The sequence below is a fragment of the Mirounga leonina genome, unplaced genomic scaffold (genome assembly GCF_011800145.1).
Source record: "Mirounga leonina isolate KUSES-001 unplaced genomic scaffold, KU_Mleo_1.0 Mir_174, whole genome shotgun sequence".
In the NCBI taxonomy this organism is placed as follows: domain Eukaryota; kingdom Metazoa; phylum Chordata; class Mammalia; order Carnivora; family Phocidae; genus Mirounga; species Mirounga leonina.
The window spans coordinates 76902751-76918430 of record NW_023270451.1 but is presented as its reverse complement, the minus strand read 5'-3'; the positions used below and the strand labels follow the sequence as shown (position 1 = coordinate 76918430).

Here is a 15680-nt window from a genome sequence, read left to right as displayed (position 1 = left end):
GGGGCTCCGGCCCGGAGTCGCCGCCCGGCCGGCCGCCCTGCCCGGCCGGCCGCAGCGCCTTCCTTCCGGGCGGCGACCGGCTCGCCCCAGCTCCGGGTCTCCAGAAATTGCCCCCCTCCCCTCCCCCCCGCGGGCCCCGTCGCGCCCCCTTCCCCGGTCTTTATCAAACTTCCTCGGCCGCGGGGCACTGGGACGGGGGCGTCGGCAGCGCCAGCCCGGCGGGGCTCCGAGGAGTAAACAGAGCAACAGATGAGGCACTCTCGGGGACTTAAAAGATGCCAGTCGGAAGTTTGGGGCCGGGGGTCTCGGGCAGGCCGGCAGGTCGGCTCGGACCGTGCCCCCCAGCCAGCCGCCCCAGCACACCCTGTCCTGGCGGGGGTGCAGTGGGGGGCGTGGGCAGCGGGGCCCGGGGGACAGCCTCCGGTCTCCAGCCCCCCGCGTCGCCCCCGCGCCGCAGCTCAAACTTTACAAAGAGTGAAATTTCCCGTCGCCCGAGGGGCCGGCGACTCCCGGACGGCCGGGGGGCTCGCAGCCGGGGCCCCGGTGCGGGCGAACTTTCGCCGGCCGGCGGGCACTTTGGGTCGGGCGGCGGGGGCGGCGAGCGTCGCCCTCCGCCTCCGCCGCCGCCTGCGTTTCGGGTTTGACGTTTGAGAGAGCTCGGGCCGCCTCCGCCGCCGGGCCGTCGACTCGTGTGTTTTGTAATCAAAGTGTGAGGCTAATAAAGGGCGGCGCCACAGCCTCTTGACTCCGGCGTGGGAGGGACTCGCAGGCATTTAAACAAAGAAACTAGTTGGGGTTGGGCTCCCAAAGTCCTTATTTGGGTGTTGTGGCAAAGCCTGCGGTCACCTTTAGGTGAAGCAGGTTACGCGAGCACCGTTTGGTGTTGTATCTTGACGAGAGTGCGCTCACGGCTAATAGCAGATATGGTGACTGTGATTGTAGGAAGTGTCCTTTGATTGACAGCAGGACATTTAAATACAGCCTCCGCTCCCCCCTCCCCAATTTTACAGAAACACTACACGACCAGGCCAGATGTCGTAGTCTCCCTCTACTGGCCACTTACGTTACAGCGTTCTTTTCAGCGTTCAGTGCTAGGTACATTTAGTTTTACTTAATCTTCAAGTCGTTTTATTTAATCATCTTGCATAATTCTGACAGCGACAACAGCGAAAAAGAAACCCCTAAAATTGCCACTGTAAAAGAGAGACAGCGTCCTAATTTTGTATATCGGGTAATGGTTCACAGTCTGGTCTATGCTTGGGGAATATTATTAGAACTTTGCCACACGTGATTAAGAATAGATTATCTAAAGTTCTTTTTTATTACTCGAAATAGATTTTTTCTGTATTTTGATTACATGTAAAACTGAAATTTGAACATACCAAATCTTGCCAGTTCTATTTCTATATCCTCTGTTCCCATAATATACCCTAGGCAACCAGAGTAGATTATCCAAAAATCTAGGTTACATGTAGAATAAAACCAGAATCCCTGGTGATTATGTAAATACTTACTTTTTTTCAAGGACCTGTTTTAGCTGCATAAGAAACTTTTTCTGTTGTGCATTGTAGATGTGTTCATAAATTTTAGACTAGAATTTCATTTACCTTAATTTAGTTAATTTAACACTATAACCATGAAAAACTGCAGGTAGTTTATGGAAAATTTTGTAATACATTTAAGTATAAATTTGAAAACAGAAGTTTGAAGGGCAAATAAAGAGGGCGTGTATGAAGGAGACAGAGTGAGGCCAAAGCAAGTCTGCTCTACTTTATCACATAAATTTGTGTGACTTTCATATCTGTGCAAGTGACTGAAATATGTGTTTTTTTGACCAGCAGTCCTTGAGAATTTAATGTGGTTCAGATGTCAAAAGTTAGAAAATTTAGTAATAATGCTCTGTCATGCAAAAGCAGTTATCTTTTTAGCAGTTATCTTCTTAGCAATTTTCTTAATGAAGTATGAGTAATTTGGGTAACGTTAGAGAAAATAGTGTTTATTGTACCATGAAGTGAGTGATTGCTTAACAAATTGAACACATCAAAATGTTCATCATGTATTATTAAACAAATATCATTTGCTTAAGTGAGAATTGGCCCCTAAAGTACTAAGGTATAGTTTTAATCTCCATGCTCCGCTTTCCTTTGGTTTCCAGGGTGGTCCATCTGCGGGGGGGGGCGGAATAGGAGGCTGTTACAGAGAATTACCATTACCAGGATAATTTCTTGATGATTTTATCACTTCAGGTAGAAGAATTTTTTAAACTCGAGTCAGTGAATTTTGGTATAAATTTGAGTTTACTCTGTCTGGAGTTTCTGACATCTGGAAATCTGAAAAGTTTTTGCCCTCATTTAGCCTGACAGGGAAGGAGGGGCTCTTCCTTGATGCTTTTTAGCCAAGCCAGCAGAGTGAATGGGACCAGCTTCCTCCAGGTTTGAGGCTGTTCAAGTACTGCAACTTTGGTGTTCAGGAATTCCATTCCTCAGTCTGCCTAAGGCTTTTTTCTAAGTGGGAGGGGAGAACACTTGCCAAAGTACAATGTGTAATTGATATCCTAAGGACAGTGAGCTGAGGAATTAACAGGATTTTCCTGGGAAGGTTCCTTCCAACCTAGACATGGAGTTCTTCCTCTCTGGGTCTTTGGTGGAAGTAAGACAATGGAGATCTTTCCTGATAATATCCCACCCCCTAATCTCTAGGCTAGAGGTCTTTCCTTAGTACTTTTTTTTTTTTTTTAAGATTTTATTTATTTATTTATTTGACAGAGAGAGACACAGCAAGAGAGGGAACACAAGCAGGGGGAGTGGGAGGAGAAGCAGGCTTTCCGCTGAGCAGGGATCCCGATGTGGGGCTCCATCCCAGGACCCTGAGATCATGACCTGAGCTGAAGGCAGACGCCCAACGACTGAGCCACCCAGGCGCCCCTCCTTAGTACTCTTAATATCATCCTCTACAAAACTGTATCACTGCCCTAATTAAATTGTGTCATAATGTCTTCTGTCTCCTCATTTGAATGTAAAAACCTTTGTTTACTAGTCTTTTTAGTCACATATTCTCTTTGATTGACAAAATTAATATAGAAAAAATGCTAAGTACAGAAAAGTATTAAGAATATGAAAGTACCCATGTCTTCCAGGAATTACCACTATTTTAACATTGAAGGTATATGCATATATTTAAAAAAATCTGGAATTCATTTTGTGCATTCCCCTGTTAAACTAACTTCTTTTATTAACCTGTAGTTTTTCCTGTGTCTTTAATGTTCTTTGAAAACATTTTCATTGGCTCTATAATGCTTAATTTCACAGAAGTACAATACAGTATAAAAATCATTCACCTTTTGTTAGTTTTTTACCTTCTTTACTATTACTTCTTATAATTCCTAATGATGGATGGTTGACATCCTTCTAAACCATTGTGAGCATCTCTAATATTTCCTTAGAATAACTCACATGAATTAATACATGTAAAACACTTAGAAGATCTGGCACTTGTAGGTACTCAATAAGAAATTTCCTTGAAGTAGAATTATTGGTCTCAGGGCACAGATATTTTCAAGCTTCTGGTGCCTGTTGCCAGATTGCCCTCCAGAAAGGTTATTCCACCTGATACTCTCACCAGCAGTGCCCACTTCTAGTTTCCTGCATCATCCCCAGTCTAAGTTATTATTAAACTCTACCCCAAAAACCAATCAAACACTTTGCCAGTCTGCAGATAACGACTATTTCCACCAAAAGACATACCCAGGATTCTTCACAGCAGTTCTATTCATATCATCCCCAAACTGGAACAACCTAAATGTCATCAGCAGTAGATTGGATAAATTGTGGTATATTCATTAAAAAAAGAATGCGTGACTGATAGATACATGCAGCAACATGGGCATATGTCACAGATACAAGGTTGCATAAAAGAAGCCAGGCAGGACAGCGAATACTGTTTGAGTCTACTTATATGAAGTTCAAGTACAGGCCTAATTGGGTGACAGAAGTCAGACTGGTGCTTACCTCTGTGGGGGGTATTTACCGAGAGGAGGCCCAGTCAAGGGAGCTTCTGAAGTTCAGGAAATGTTTTATATCTTGATCTTGGGTGGTGGTTACAGTATGTACACAGATGTAAAATTTCACTGAGATGGATGTGCACTGGAGATTTTTAAAAATGATTGTAATGGCTGAAGTGTACTTCAAAGTTTAAAAAATTAATAATTCACCAGTTTGGTAGCTGACATGTGGTATTTTGTGATTTTGTTTCTTGTCCCTGTCTTTAATGGGATTGTCTCTTTTGTTTTATTGTTAAGTATGATCTTGGCTTCGGCCCAGAGTTTGCAGTGTGCGTGGCGCTGTTCTTGGTGCTAGGAATATAGCAGTGAACAAAACAGTCCTTGCTCTCTTGTTACTTCTATTCTAGAGGGGGAAGATAGGTAAATATATATGACAAAAGAAAAGGAAATTGAGTCAGGAGAAAAGAAAGGCCTGGGGATAGTATAAGGCCACTTTTATATGGCGAGATTATGGAAGGCCTTGAGAAGGAGACATTTGAACAGAAGATATTCTGGATTTTACTCAGAGCAAATGGTCTGTTTTGAGTAGAGGAGTAAAGAATTTGACTTAACCTTCACAAGGTTCACTCTGGCTGCTACTTGGAGAATAGACTAGAGGGAGGCAAAGATGACAGGCTGACCAGGAAGAAGGCTATTGCAGACATCCAGGTGAGAGATGATTTTAAAAGTTGGAGTCAGTTTTGATAATTTTTCAAATGTCATATTAATTTTTATTCCTGAAGCTTGAATGAGTGAAGAGCTTCGTTTATGAGAATAGAAATTTTTTATCTAGAGTAGTGCTTCTGGATAGCAGTTTCTCAGGTCCTCACTGAGTTCGGGAATTCACGCAGACACTTATTGAATGCTTTCTACCACGTGTGAGGCTCTGTTTTGATTGTGTTAGATGTATTAGTTAGCTCATCTATTTCTCAACTTCTGTTTCTTAACCTTGCTGGATAAGTGCTATTATTATTCTTATTTTACGGTGGGATCTCAGGGTTAGAGAGGTCAGTAACTCGCCCAGGGTCACAAAGCTAGAAGGGCATAAAGCTAGCTGATCTGAATTCAGGTGGGTTGACTCCTGAGCTCACTCTCTTGACCAGTAAGTAGATGGTACTGGGTTTCTCCCTCATTGTCTGTCTTTATCCTGGGGTGTGAGGGGGCATAGGTTGAACAGATACCACAGGGTTCCAGAGAGATAAGTCTAGAGCCATTGTGCCTTTGTTTCTGTTCTTTTTAAATTATTGTCTTAAATGTGAATATGTTAAAAATGATCATAACTGCTTTGGTAACAGTTTATAAAATATTTGAGAAGTTTTATAATTTAACTCTGTTTTCTTTTTTGTTATAATGGATTTCTTATCGGAGTGTGCTTTTATTTTTTAAATTAGGGCTAAAAATTATTTTTAAAATTGATTTTATATACATTTTCCTGTAATGATGAAATTGCTTTTAGTGTTATGACAAACTTACTAGGTGAACATATATCTTCCTATAAGAGAACAAACAGAGAACTTCTCAATATCTTTTTTTAATGACAGTTAATCATAAGAAAATATATGAGCATTCTTCTCATGTGTTGCACTTATAAAAGTGAATATATATACTCGATCTTGCTATTTGAATAAAATCTGTTTTGATGTGGGAGTCTCATCTCAAGCTGCTTGGAGGCAGTGACATATAGTTCTCTCATCACGCCTTTTTTTTTAAACTCTTAAGTTTGGGGCAGGTTTCTGCTTGGTATGCTCTCATATCCTGTGTTCTTAGGTATGAAATTGAATTTACTGAATATCCAAGGGGAAGAATGCCTTTATATTTGATGATCTGAAGTGGGGGCTCAAGAATAATGGAACAGGTGTAGAAGAATTTGATTATAAAGCAAACTTTGGTTGGTTTGAGCAATTCAGACTCCATGATAATGTGCACAGCTTTTGAACAGTTGGACAGTATTGATCTTGCAGCTGCTACCAAGTTTCTGATTCTTTTTGGAAGTGACGTTGTAATAATATAGTGCTCGCTTACTTACTTTTCTATTAATATTAACACTGATTTTTCCCATGAATTATAGTGTGATTTACTGGTAACCTGGATGATTTTAGTATGTGTTTCTGAGAACTCTGGTTTTTTTATTGAAGAATGGTTTTTAGAAACCAAGGCCTGGCATTAGGGTGTTCATTGCCATAGGCCTTCGCAGGGGACAGAGCTAGGAAATTCACTATGCACACACATCTTTGTTTCTGTTCTCTCTCTCTGTATGTTTTAAAACCTGTGAGTTTTTGGGGTGCCTGGGTGGCTCAGTCGTTAAGGGTCTGCCTTCAGCTCAGGTCATGATCCCAGGGTCCTGGGATCGAGCCCCGCATCGGGCTCCCTGCTCTGCGGGAAGCCTGCTTCTCCCTCTCCCACTCCCCCTGCTTGTGTTCTGTTCTCGCTATCTCTCTCTCTGTCAAATAAATAAATAAAATCTTAAAAAAAATAAAATAAAAACAATAACACAGAATAACTGGAAATCCAGAGTAACTGCATTCATAAGTCTGCAATGAGTAGTACAATTAAAACACATTTATTCTTTCAGAGGCGCCTGGGTGGCTCAGTCATTAAGCGTCTGCCTTCGGCTCAGGTCATGATCCCGGGGTCCTGGGATCGAGTCCCGCATCAGGCTCCCTCCTCAGCGGGAAGCCTGCTTCTCCCTCTCCCTCGCTCCCCCTGCTTGTGTTCCCTCTCTTGCTGTGTCTCTCTCTGTCAAATAAAATCTTAAAAAAAAAACCAAAACCTGTGAGTTTTCATAATGATAACTTTGATTCTTTTTTTAAAAATTTTATTTTATTGTGTTATTCACCATACATTACATCGTTAGTTTTTGAGGTAGTGTTCCATGATTCATTGTTTGTGTATAACACCCAGTGCTCCATTCAATAAATGATAACTTTGATTCTAATCCAGTACCAATGGGTTCATTTTAGCCTTCCCCCTTTCCTTACTTGAAACTTTTTTGTCCAGCACTGAGAAATCCAGCTCTCATTATCCACAATATAGTTATGTTTTGTTCCTTCTTCGTGTTTACATAAAGTAGTTCTAGAATTGCTAACCTATACCCTTGTAATAAATTTACTGACTAAATTACAGTATTTTTTTTTATCAGTTTTTTTGTTCTTAGCTTTATATCTATAATATCTTTAGCCTTACAATATCTAATATATATCTGTAATATCTAGCCTATAATTTCCAGTTATCTATAACATCTAGTCAGCCCCTGTTTTCCACACTTAGCTTAGGTTCTGTTCTTTTCTCCCCCAGTTTAGCGTGTTATGTCCTTTATTTATAATACAGTTGGGTTTGTTACTGTTTGTGTTGTGTTTTTGATTTCTCCTACATCCTGGTTGGTTTTAATTATTGGTTTGTATTTTGTAAAATAATACCAGGGTTCTAAGAAGTTTGAGTTATAGGAAAAGGTATACTCAGAAGTGTCACACCCTCTTCCATCTCTCCAATGTCTTTCCATCCCTTTTCCACCCACCTCTCTTTATTTTCTGGTTTATCTGGTGTGGAGTTTTTGTTTCTTTTCCCACAAATGGGCAGATGAATGTGTATTTTCTTATATCTACTTCCTTTACACAAAGGGGTGGCTTATGATAAATACTCTGCTTTTTTCCCCCACCTAATAATATATACTCGGAATCATTCTGTGTCAGCTCATGGAGCTCTTTCTTATTCTTTTTAATAGCTGTATAGTACTCCTTCATGTGGATGTTCCCTGTTTTATTCATTCTCTTGTGTATAGGCATTTAGGTTGTTCATAATATTTTGCAATTACAGATAGTTACAAAAAATGTATAACTTTGTGTGTATGTATTTTCATATTGTTGGAGGTATATTCAGGTTAGATTACTAGAAGTGGGATTACTTGGTCGAAAGACAAGTGCATATGTTTTGTTAAGATTACCAGATTTCCTTCCAGAACGGTTGGACCAGTTTGCATTCTGACCAACGGGGTATGAATGTGCATCATTCCCCACATTCTTGTTATCAAACTATGTTTTCATATTTTTTAATCTTTGCCAATCCAATAGGTGAAAAATGGTAATCTGTTTTAATCTGCATTTCTCTAATTACAAATGAGTTTGAACAACAGTTCATATATTTGAAAGCCATTTTCTTTTTCTTTTTTTTTTTTTGAAAATTATGTGTTTATAGCTTTTTCTGACTGTCTTTTTTTTTTTAAGATCTTATTTATTTATTTTGACAGAGAGAGAGAGAGACAGTGAGAGAGGGAACACGAACAGGGGGAGTGGGAGAGGGAGAAGCAGGCTTCCCGCCGAGCAGGGAGCTCGATGCGGGGCTTGATCCCAGGACTCTGGGATCATGACCTGAGCCGAAGGCAGCCGCCTAACCGACTGAGCCACCCAGGCGCCCCTAAATAAATAAATCTTAAAAAAAAAAAAAAGCTCATCTTTGCTCCAGTAATTTGACATATCACCTTTGTCATATGCTGAAATTCTCTATATACTTGCATCAGTTTCTGCACTTTCTGTTCTTTTCCACTGATCTGTTTATTTACTCTTATACCACTACCACACTTTTAATTATGGAGACTTTTATTGTATGTTTTTAAGTCTGGTAAGTCTAGTCCCAACCTTGTAGTTAGTTATTTACAGTGTTTTCTGGCTATTCTTGCAGGTTTATTTTTCCATATGAACTTTAGTAGCAACTTGTCTAATTTCATTAAAAGCTTGTTGATATTTTGGGGTACCTGGGTGGCTCAATTGATTGAGTATTGGACTCTTGGTTTTGGCTCAGGTCATGATCTCAGGGTTGTGGGATTGAGCCCTGGGAGCAGCTCCGAGCTCAGCATGGAGTCGGCTTGAGATTCTCTCCCTCTCCGTTACCCTCTGCCCCTCCCCCCACTCTTATGCTTGCACACACTCTCTCAAATAAGTAAATAAATTAAATCTTTTTTTTAAAAAGCTTGTTGATGTTTCAAAGCAAGAAACAGATTCTTAATTATAGAGAACAATCTGATGGTTACCAGAGGGGAGGGGGGTGGGGGGATGGATGAAATAGGTGATTGGGATTAAGAAGGGCACTTGTCCCGGTGAGCACATGGTGATGTGTGAAAGTGTTGAATTACTACATTGTACACCCGAAACAAATATAACACTGTATGTTAACTCACTGGAATTAAAATAAAAACTTTTTAAAAAAGCTTCTTGGTATTTTATTGATACTACATTGAATTTCTAAGTTAACTTAGGGAATTGACTTTTTGGGATGTTGAGTCTTCTGTCCAAGAACAGGGATGTCTCTTTATTTAAGTCTACTTATGTGACTTTCAGATATGTTTAAATTTTTTTCTATAGATTTTGCACATGTGTTAAATTATTTCTATATATTGTTTTCTTTGTTACTATTATAAATGAGCTTTTCTCTACCATTTGCTTGCTCATTGGTTATTGGTTGCATATATGAAGATTTGACTTTTTTTAAAAGATTTTATTTATTTGAGAGAGAAAGAGAGCGAGAGAGAACATGAGCAGGGGGAGGGGCAGAGGGAGAGGGAGAAGCAGACTCTCGGCTGAGCAGGGAGCCCGTCCTGGGCCTGGATCCCAGGACCCTGGGATCATGACCTGAGTTGAAGGCAGATGCTTAACCAACTCTGAGCCACCCAGGTGCCCCAAGATTTGACTTTTGAATGTTACTTTTATTTCCTCCTAGTTTACCAAAAGAGCTGTTAGAGTTCGTTGTATCATCAGTTCACTAGAGGTTCCTATCATATGCAAATAGAGTTTTTCTGCTTCTTTACCTCTTCTGCCTCTAAATGAATTTTCTTACCTAACTGCACAGGCTTATATCCCTTACAGTGTTAAATAGTGGTGGAGATTGTGGATATCTTTCTTTGTTCTTCATTTTCGTAGAAATGCCTCTATTTTCTTCTTAAATTGGGTACTAGCTTTAGGCATAATTAATCATATTAAGAAAGTCTCTTTTAAATTTTTTAGTGTTTTTATCATGAATGGATGTTGAATTTGTCAAAAGACTTCTTCAGCACCTATGAAGAGAACCATATGCTTCTCCCCCTTACATTTGTTAATATGCATATAACATATTTTTAAATGTACTTTATCATTGGCTGCTGTGAAGACAGCCTCATGTAAAAATATTTTTCACTACATGCTTCACTATTGGATACTTAAGTTGTATTCTGGTGATGCTTTGTACCTAAGTTTAAAAATGTTATTCTGTATCTAGATTTTTAAAAAATTTTTCTTTTTTCTTTCTTTTCTTTTTTTTTTTTTTTAAAGATTTTATTTATTTATTTGACAGAGAGAGAGAGCACAAGTAGGGGGAGCGGCAGGCAGAGGGAGAGGGAGAAGTAGGATCCCCGCCAAGCAGGGAAGCCTGATGCAGGACTCGATCCCAGGACCCCGAGATCATGACCCAAGCAGAAGGCAGACACCTAACCGACTGAGCCACCCAGGTGCCCCTAGATTTTTTTTTAAAGATTTTATTTATTTGACAGAGAGAGACAGAGGGAGCACAAGCGGGGGGGTGGGGGGGTGGGAGAGGGAGAAACAGGCTTCCTGCGGAGCAGGGAGCCCGATGTGGGGCTCGATCCCAGGACTCTGGGATCATGACCTGAGCCAAAAGCAGACGCTTAATGACTGAGCCACCTAGGTGCCCCTTCTGTATCTAGATTTTAAAATGCCACTGCTTGGAGAGCCTGGGTGACTCAGTCCGTTAAGTGTTAAGTGTGTGCCATCAGTTCAGGTTGTGATCCCAGGATCAAGCCCTGTGTTGGGCTCAGGGGGGAGTCTGCTTCTCTCTCCATCTGCCCCTTCCCTCCCTTGTACCCCCTGACTCATGCTCTCTCTCTCAAATAAATAAAATCTTAAATAAATAAATAAATAAAATACCACTGCTTTTGATTATTTTTAGTATAAAAAATTGACAAATAGAACGGACATAGAGGAACAAATAAACACTGAGCAAGTTATATATATATGTATATATATAAATATATATAATAGGAATCTCTAAAGCATTAATGATCCAGGAATTTCTCTAAAGCAGTATTTTCTAATCTGTGTTTTGTGAACCCCAGGGGTTTAAGGTATCCTGAGAGTTCATTTCTTTTTTTTTTTTTTTTTTGAGAGTTCATTTCTTTTAATTTGTCTTATAAAAAGACAAGGATTTTTTTTTTTTTAATGGATTAGCTTGAGTGCCTCTGAGTGTGTATATGAACAAGCATTCATGGGATGGTTAGTGGAAATCAGTTGAATGTTATCAAGATTGAGTTACTGGATTGATTTGTCATTCAGCTGAGTGCTGCTAGCTACCATGATGGTTTTGACTTTAATTTTAATTTTTTTTTAAGAGAAAATTTCAAACACACCGAAGTAGACAGAATAGTATAATGTACTCCCATGTTAACCATCACTCTGCTTCAGTGAATATCAGTTCATGAGCAGTCTTGTTTCAGTTAACCCTCCTCCTTCCCTTGCATTTGGTTTTTTTTTAAGATTTTTAATTTTTTAAGAAATCGCTACACTCAACATGGGGCTTGAACTTAACAACCCTGAGATCAAGAGGTGCACTGAACCAGCCAGGCACTCCCGCCTTTAGTTATTTTGAAGCAAATTTGTGACAATGTAATTATATTTGTGCGTATTTTAGAACGTATATCTATAAGGCCTCTTTTAGAAGAAATACTGTTATCACAACTAAAAATAATTGCCAATTCCTTAATATCGTGAAATATTCATTGTTCAAAATTTCAGTTGTCTCAAAAATGGCATGACTTTTTATATTATCTGTTTGAATCAAGATCCAAATACAGTCCACACATTGTGATTAGTTCATATGACTTGTAAATCTTTTAGTCTGTAGCAGTAGTTCTCAACTGGATGGGTTTTGTCTTCCCCACAAGATGCTTGGCAATGTCTAGAAACATTTTTGGGGTGGGGGTGTTGCTACTGGAATCTAATAGGTAGAGGGCAGGGGTGCTGCTAAACATCCTGCCCAGCACAGCCCCTACGAGGAAGGACTGTGTCAGTGGCGTTGGAAGACCCTGAGCTGTAGGTTTTCCTCATATTTCTCATTTTTCCTTTGCAATTTATTTTTGGTAGAAAGTGGTTGCTTGTCCTTCAAAGTTTTCCACTTTCTGGATTTTGCTTATTACATCTCTGCTGCATCTTTTAACATTTTCCTCTCTTTCCTGTAAACTGGTAGTTGGATCTAGAGAAACTTGATCAGATTTAGGTTTTTTCCTCAAGAATATTTTATAAGTGGGTGGTACAGTCTTCAGTCAGGAGGCATAAAATGTTTGGTTGTTTTCTCTTTTTGTCATGTTTACTGCCATTGACAAATGCCAGTATCCATTCATTTATTCATGAGTGGTTCCAAAATGATGATAATTTTTTTTTTTAAAGATTTTATTTATTTATTTGACAGAGAGAGACACAGCGAGAGAGGGAACACAAGCAGGGGGAGTGGGAGAGGGAGAAGCAGGCTTCCTGCGGAGCAGGGAGCCCGATGCGGGGCTCGATCCCAGGACCCTGGGATCATGACCTGAGCCGAAGGCAGTCGCTTAACCGACTGAGCCACCCAGGCGCCCCCAAAATGATGATAATTTAATTACATAATTCTTTTTCATTTACTAGCTAGAATACTTCTCTAAAGAGATTTTTCTTTCCTTATTTGGTTACCTAGTGGTACAGTTTGTATAGGAGAGGCAGAATTAAATGTTTCCCTTTATCACTAGTTTTGGAATTAATTGGCTCATTCACATTCTTTGTTGGTTATTCATTAAAGAAAAGCTTTAATGAATAATATTTATTACCTTTAAGCAACATAGACAAGTAAAACGATGAATAAAAAAAGGGTTCATGTCTCTGACCACATACCTGGTAATTTAAAACAACAAAACCAAAAAAAGGAGCTAGTGAGAAATTCAATCAATAAAGAAAGATTAAAAAAGGAGAAGTGAAAATCTTTTGTCTCCTTCCTACAGTCCTTTTCTCCAATGATAAACACCATGAACAGTTTTGAGTTTCCATCCCAGAAGGCAGGGATCATACACTGTACACATGATTCTATACTGTACTCTTTTTCATTCATTAAAATATCCTGGAGTTCGAGGAGAGCTTTTTGTATCAGTATATACAGATACCTCATTCTTTTTAGTGGTTGCATAGAATTCCATTCTGTAGATTTACCATAATTAGCCTGGTTCTCTGTTGATGGAGTCCTCATCTGGTTTCTCCCTCTTTCTTTTTTCCTTAGTACTTAATAGTGCTCTAGTGTATATATTTTTGTGTGTTTATCTTTCTTCTTGACAAGTTTTTGGGTATCCTTAAGGTACGTTCCTAGTGTTACACATTTTGAAAATTTTCTTATCTGTAGTCTTATTTTATTTTTAAAAAGATTTTATTTATTTGAGAGAGAGAGAGAAAGAGAGCACAAGCGGGGTGAAGGGCAGAGGGAGAAGCAGACTCCCCGCTGAGCAGGGAGCCCGATGTGGGACTCCATCCCGGGACTCCAGGATCATGACCTGAGCCGAAGGCAGATGCTTAACACGGAGCTACCCAGGCGCCCTGTAGTCATATTTTAAAGTTTATGTTCTAAAGGGACATAAGGAACACTGATACTGAAATATAAGTTTGTGAGCTTAACCATACTAACTATGCAAATTTAAGATGCTAATTTATCAGGGCAGTAAGTTACATTCATCAGCTAATTCTAATACATCAAAAATCAATATTAAGGAACATACAATGACCTATCTGACTTGTATTTTATTATGGGGAGGGGGGAATAAAACACTTTCAGAATGTTTTGTGAAGTGCAGAACTTTTCTTCTGTAATTTAGAGGTATAGTTTTCCTTGAGCACAAAACACAGGAATTTCAAACATCTAATACTGAATCCTGTTTATCAGTTAGTAATCATAACAGTCTGACATCATGTGCAGTAAATTACGACATTGTTCAAGCTGGGAGATACCATCGTAGATAATTCGGTAATTCAGTGGTTTTTTATGTGCAAAGGATGTTTTCAGATAAGCAGTCACTGTTTGACAAAGAAATTGGAATGATGTCCACTGTGGTCCTTTTGATTTATATAGTGTCTTATGGATACTTTAGTATTAATACATATAAAAAAGAAAATTAAATGGTCCTGGGGATCTGCCTGGAGGTCCTGGAGGTATTCTCACTGCTCAGGAGCTCCATACACTTAAAAAGAAACAACACATGAACTAAAGTCAGAACAATGAATCAGTTTGGCTACCATCCTCACCGATTTACTGAGTGACAAAATATGGGACACAAGGCACCCTGGAAGCAGAGGCTTTCTGGCCAGTTCCCATCAATGACGTCAGAAACTTTCTGTGGTGACCACATGAGAGCTTTCTCCCCCAGAGCCTGCTTTGTGGGGTCATGGGGTTTTCCTGTTCTCTGTGAACTCCCACAGTGCCTCACCTATCACACACACGACACTGTAGATATGCGGTCAGTCCTTTTTACTTTATTGCTTTTTGAAGTAAGCTTGGGGTATAAATAGTTTTATCTGCAGATTAGAGGAATTTGAGTCTTCTTACTTAATTTAACTTGTCACGGGTCTGAGTCATATTTCTCTCTTACATTCTTCCTATTTCAGTACTTTTTTAAAGCTAATTTTCTGTGTGCCTGGTCCCTTGAATCATTTTTTTCATTCTTTTCTTTTCTTTGTTCTCTTTCTTTCTTTCCCTTCCTTCCTTCATTCCTTCCTTCCTTCTTTCCTTTCTCTTCCTTCCTTTCTTTTCTTTTCTCTTCTCTTCTCTCCTTCCTTCCTTCCTTCCTTCCTTCCTTCCTTCCTTCCTTCCTTCCTTCCTTCCTTCCTTCCTTATTTTCTGTATATCAAAGGATCAGATCCCATGGTTACTGAAGAGCAGAGTCCTTTCTGTTTGATTCAGGAAATTCTTTCCTCAGACCTGCTTTTCCAACCATCCAAATGCCAAGTACTCAGTGCTGGACTCTGCTCCCTAATTTTCTTCTTCTTGCCTCTCTGTGGGCATCCAGCCTGTGGTAGGAGAGATCAGATCCCCTGATGTGAAATTTTTTTCTCAGTGTCCTCATTCCTGAACCCCTTGTTAGAATTGATTATCCAGGGGTGCCCAGGTGGTTCAGTTGGTTAAGCATCTGCCTTTGGCTCAGGTCATGATCCCAGGGTCCTGGGATCAGCCCCGCATCAGGCTTCCTGCTCAGTGGGGAGTCTGCTTCTCTCTCTGCCCCTCCCTCCTGCTCTGCTCTCTCTCACTCTCTCAAATAAATAAATAAAGAATTGATTACCCAGAGTCTTTTGTATACCCCTTTCTCTCGGAAACACCTTGTTGGGGCTGCCCATCTCTTCAGGAGTGTTACTTTCCCCCAGGAACTTATTCACTCACTTCCTGCCAGTTGCAGAGTGCTGGTTTTCAGCCTTACTCCTGGCCCCAGGCCTGCTGCACAGATCCTTCACCAGCTCCAGTGCTCGGAGAAATTCTTCCGTTTCTTTGGACAGAGCAGAGGAAGACTGTGACACAGACTTCTGAGGACTTTAAGATCAAGTGATGTTAGGATATGGCTGACTCTCTCTAGCTCTTCCTCTCCACCACATCAATGATTTTTTGT

The 15680-nt window shown here is 40.1% G+C and overlaps 1 protein-coding gene across 1 annotated transcript in view; it reads left to right on the top strand.

Moving 5' to 3' along the window:
- The window catches only part of KDM7A (lysine demethylase 7A), an 86101-nt gene that overhangs the window by 679 nt on the left and 69742 nt on the right, over positions 1-15680 (top strand). The gene's annotated exons all lie outside the window — the stretch shown is intronic.